The 5,428-nt window shown below is 45.8% G+C and overlaps 1 long non-coding RNA gene across 1 annotated transcript; it reads left to right on the forward strand.

Moving 5' to 3' along the window:
* The first annotated feature begins 982 nt into the window (after nucleotides 1–982).
* On the forward strand, nucleotides 983–3,436 carry LOC135828854 (uncharacterized). The gene is made up of 3 exons (XR_010555761.1): nucleotides 983–1,099; nucleotides 2,642–2,764; nucleotides 3,338–3,436. It is a non-coding gene; the product is annotated as an uncharacterized LOC135828854 (long non-coding RNA).
* Nucleotides 3,437–5,428: the final 1,992 nt, after the last annotated feature.

Genomic DNA, 5,428 nt, shown 5'->3' on the forward strand with positions numbered 1-5,428 from the left:
GAATTCCAGGACAATTGCGAGTCAAATACAACACCCAAATGCCTGTGCGTATCTACAATAGTAATATTAATAGCCGAATCAAGTCCGGGAAGGGTAAATGTAGGAGGGTGGTCTATTTGAGGGAGAAAGACTATTTCTGTTTTCAAGATATTGGGTTTCAGACGCCATTCGATTACGGATACAATCGAATGTGCACAACCGATAATCTGTTTCAAGGCCTTAGCAACCGCGTTGCTACAGCTCATCCCGTAGTATCTGTACGCGTTGTGGTAAACTCTTGACCTAGTGTACGCATATTGCGAGTTTTGAGTAGATGCGAGTCGTACTATCGAAATGAATCTGTCGAATCCGTCGAATCCGTCTCTGGGAGGTGGGTTGACTGGATCCGAATCCGTGCTCTCGGATCCGGATTCGTACGATCGAACATGCACAAATTTGGCGAATCCGGGTCCGGGGCTGATGGATTCATACAATCGAACATGCCCCTAGACCTCTAGACAAAAATGTACATGTCTGACTTTAGTTCAACAGTTAGTTTTTGGTCGGTTGTCATGATGATCCGTATACGGGGTGAAAACGGGAGCAGAGGAAACGGGAGACGTGGACGTGGTATGGAGAGTATACGACTTTTTGTATGCTCTCTCGACTGTCTTCACAGCCATTTTTGCTCTCTCGACTCTTTTCCCAGCCATTTTTGCTCGTTTAAAAAAAGTTGTTGTGCGCCATCTATGGATCTGCCACATCGATCGATTTGGCTGCGCGATCTGTCGATCGACAGATCGCGCAACGATCGATCGATCGCGCAACTATCGATCGATCGCGCAAAAAAAGAAAAGCCAAATCGATCGATTGTGAGCCGATCGCGGAGTAGGTATTTCACTACTCAAAGAACTTTATAGGTAGGTATTTTACTACTTCCTGGTGAACGGTATCAATGCAATCAGTACTTGGCGACTGGCGGAACATCACTCAGTAAATAAAACAGTAGATGACGATTCCTTGCCTTGAAGAAGTAATGGCCTACGTTGTCGAACATTCAGACCCACTGGAGGCGTTCTACAGCCTGGAGCCCGCTGATAAGGATTTTGATGCGACTTGAGTAAGTACTAAAGTGATGCATAATATTTTTGGGGTCAACTAGCCATTGGGAAATTCACTCTTTTCTTTGATATTCACCTGGAAATAATTGACTCCATCAAATCTTACACAATATCCGAGATAGCAGAAAGATAGTCCTAACCCTCTTGTGCAATGATTTTGTCATAATTATGTCTATGTCCAGACCTACTGCTAACTAAAATGGCATGAAATGGAAATATTTTTGGTGATTATGTGTAAAAAGTCAATTAAAAGACATTTTCATCACAATATACACCAGCCTACCACTACAATTAATAGTGTCTCACCCATATGACTGCAGATGGATTGTATTCTCGGTATTTTCCCGTTTCCATCGGAAGTATTGTCTTTTCCGTGTATCTGTTCCACGCATTCATCTAAAATGGCGGACGCCCACGCTGCATACATGGTATGGGCGCACGTGAGCCACGCTGTGGGGACACTTGTTCGAATCCGCATACAAATGTATACAAATGCGTGGAAAAGAAGTTTCTCTAATCGCTGGAACTTGTGAGTTTCTTTCGATATAGACTACTGGTCTTCAAGGTATACAATAGTAGTGACCCAACGAAGTGGAATTTGCGGAATACAACGTTCGAGGCGGCTTAACAAGTCAAGAGTAAAGTGCGAATTTTCTATGTACGCAAATGAGAAAACCTACTTGTTTCCCCGCAGCGCTAGTCACGTGCGCCTTCAGTGAATACGTGCCATTTGCGCGATCTGCAGATCGCGCTGCGCAATCTGGGAAATTTCAGATTGCCCACACGGACCACAGATTGCGCCCCACAGGGATTCGCCGTGCTCTTCATGTTTTTCAACGCAATCCACAGATTGCACCCCGCCTGGATTCGCTGTGCTCTTCACTGTGTTTTTCAGCTAAATCCACAAAACTGTGCCCCGCACAGATTCGCCATACTCTTCATGTTTTTTCAGGGAAATCCACAGATTGCGCCCCACATGAATTCGCTCTGCTCTTCAGGTTTTCAATGAAGTCAACAAATTCCATGAACCACTAACGTGAATTTTGCCCCATGCGTACTTGGGTGTGTTCCCAAAAGTCTCACCGTAGCTCAGGGACGCGGATTTAATTTCCACCATGCCTAGCCGTGTGCCACAAATACCTTTGTGTCACCCCAGAATGCATGCGCAATCTGGAGTCTTCAGATTGCGCAAATTCTCAGGATGCGTGGGACGTATCTGTATAGTCAATGCCCATTTAAACTTGGGGAACTGTGTGTATTTTCTGTATATCGTGTCAGAATTCATGGTATATTCCAAGTCTCCATCCATATGTCTAGTAGTCAAAATAACAGAAGCATCACCTGTGTGGACATTGATTCAGTCTTGGTCTAATTTTTACTGGTTGGTTTCTTTCTTTTCATTCTCCTCACTTGAATCAATCTCTTGCTCACTGGAGCTGTCTCATTCTTCCCTTACAGAGGTGTTGGTGCAAGTGTGGCATTTGTACCCTGGCACGCATGGCTGACTTTCCTTTTTTCACTTGCATTGTGTGGTCTTGCAGCTGGAATTGCACCCACAGCCTTTTGTCAGGCCTGTGACAGGCTGACTGTGGTTGCAAGATGTTAGCCGAAGCCCCACACCATGGTTAGGGCATTGGTTCTTGGTCATCGGTTACCTTAAAGAGGTGGGCAGTTGATAGTAAATTTTGTGACTTGAGCGATAACCAGAGACCACACTGTCAGTGCATCTTAATTGCACTGTTCTAGATTGCACAGTATCAGCATTAGGCCACACGTTTTTTTCTATGTTTCTCGTCACCCGCGTGCATACGATTCAGGAGTCTGGAAGAAAAAAAACTGTGCTACACTGTGGGGACCATGTGCAGCCTGGCCTGGCCTGCGCGACACATGATGTTGTTGGAGTTGACTCTTCCATTTTCTCCTCCTCCTTTGGTGTCGGCAAATGAGGCGGAGGCTCTGTTGGTGGGAGCTCTACTGGGGTTTGATCCACAGCACGTTGGTACATCACGTGGGTTAATGACTTAATGTCACCACTCAGTGGTGGCTGATTTACATGTTGGATCGATTTGCCATGTAGCACTCTGCTGGCATCCTGGCAATGCATTCATTTCCACGGTGCCTCTTTGTCGATTTTGTCCATAGACCCCACAGGCACACTGAGCATTTGTAGCTGAAGTAGGTCCTGAATGCTATTATCTTTTACTGTGTGCACCGTTGTCATTCTGTGTCCAATGTAGGTACCACAGCCTGGCGTTATTCTCCGTTGACAATAGATCCCTGCAAAGTGTACTTGACTGGCTGCACCTGTCTAACACGACTGCAACCAGCAGCTGGAGTGGGGGAGTGTAAACTGAATAACCTACCGTTATGCCGCGTATTCCTGCTTGGAAGCGGAAGGATTTTTCCAACCGTGCTGCGACCCACAGTTAATTGGGAACTCGTGGCCTGGCATGAGTAATACTTACATGGATGTGGCAAATGGGATTGAGGCCTTTGGCCTCCGGTTGGTGGATCTGATCTATCCTCCCCCACCGGTTAGGAGCCGCATCTGATGCCTGATCATGAGGTGGCGTCCCACGGAAGCGGAAGCGTGGTTCTTGACCAGGGAGTTGTACGACTCCTTGTTCTTGACCTGCCCGGTACGCGAACCCGTCGAATTTTTTTTTCTTATGCCGCGTATACAAACCAGGTTTGGTGGCTAGGCTTCTAACATTAATTGCCTATGCAAAATCCACAATAATACATGTGTATGTCAACTAGTGTTGAAACGAGCGTATCTATAACAAACGAGCGATCAGTTCCACTAACGAGCGAGCTATCGAGCGAGCTAACGAGTTTCATTGATGTGGCAAATATGATTTTTTGAATAATTTTTTTCTATTAAAGTTCGATTTTTTCAGCTGGTTCAAGTTATCACCGCCAGCATTTGGGGTTGCTGCTGCTTCACTTCGGACTGCTGTTTGCTGTCGAGATGTCTTTTCAGCGCCGTCGTCGAGTAGCCTTTGTAAGAATAGACCGTTTTTGCAAAGATTGCAAGTAGCCCTGGTCTTCGCTGCATCGCGGGAGATAACTTCTAAACGACTGAGCGTAACTTTCACTTGAATGGAGAGGTGACCAAAGCATATCCTGCGACAGGTCAGCAGATGCGGAACAAGACATTACTAGAGTCCACCAAAGCTGCAACGACAACTGAAACAACTCAAGTGTCATGCAGGCATACAGTCACTGCAACTGCGAGTGATTTTCACTTTCCGCGGGACTGGACTCTCGATCGAACAGGGAGTCTCGTTTGTGCGGCCAGCTCGTTTGCACTAACGAACACCGTACACCGTACTCCGTACACATGGCAGCACATGTCGACCGGAGAGTCGTCCGGTCCGGTCGACATGTGCTGCCATGTGTACGGAGTACGGTGTACGGTGTTCGTTAGTGCAAACGAGCTGGCCGCACAAACGAGCCGAGTTTCTTGCGAGCGAGCTAACGAGTATCCGGTGAGATCGTTTCAACACTAATGTCAACTGCCTTTCTTGTAGTAAGTGAAGAACTGTTTTTAGTTTAAACTACTTTCAGACATCACAGGTACATGCACGTCGTGTTACAGTGTGTGAAGCTTTGTTCGGTGGCGATAGTGAGAGCAGGCTGGAGTTGTCATTATACATTATTGTCCACACTCGTGACCATAGATTGTCGTGGATAGTCAGGCAAACTGACTTTTACTCTCCTCTAGTGTATATATGCCTGTTGTATGACAAATATGTGGATAAATTTTAGCGATGCCAGGAATTTTCTAGTATAGTTTATACGTCTGCGTCGTCAAGAGTACATAACCCCCGAAGAGTGTAACTCCACAATGGGAGTATGGGTGCTGTACTGACATAGTATCTCAAGTTAACGTCTTTTTTATGATGCAATGCTCAGTGTACACGTATGATCAGACGTATCCTGGAACTGTGGTTCCACAAATCTCTCATTTTTCCTGTACAAATTCATGCAAGGAAACATGTGTGATACTTTGATACCCTGTAGAAACGTCGTAAATCACTCGTGCGAGGAGCAGTGCATCATGGAAATGATGTCAACTTGAAATTCTGTCATGACAGCAGTGTATGTGGGAGTTGCACACTCTTGGGGGGTTATTTACTCTTGACATCGTCCACACCAGTCTAAAAGAACACAGGACAAATGTAATGAACCAAACGTTTGTGCCAGGAATATTTGAAATATTCGAATATGTACATGTTCCTGCACGAGTATGAGAGCAGTACGGTCAACCACATGAATATAGCCATGGCAAGGTTGCATGACCGTGGCAGTGTAAACCCAGGTTT

Source organism: Sycon ciliatum, chromosome 12 (genome assembly GCF_964019385.1).
Source record: "Sycon ciliatum chromosome 12, ocSycCili1.1, whole genome shotgun sequence".
Taxonomy (NCBI): Eukaryota; Metazoa; Porifera; class Calcarea; order Leucosolenida; family Sycettidae; genus Sycon; species Sycon ciliatum.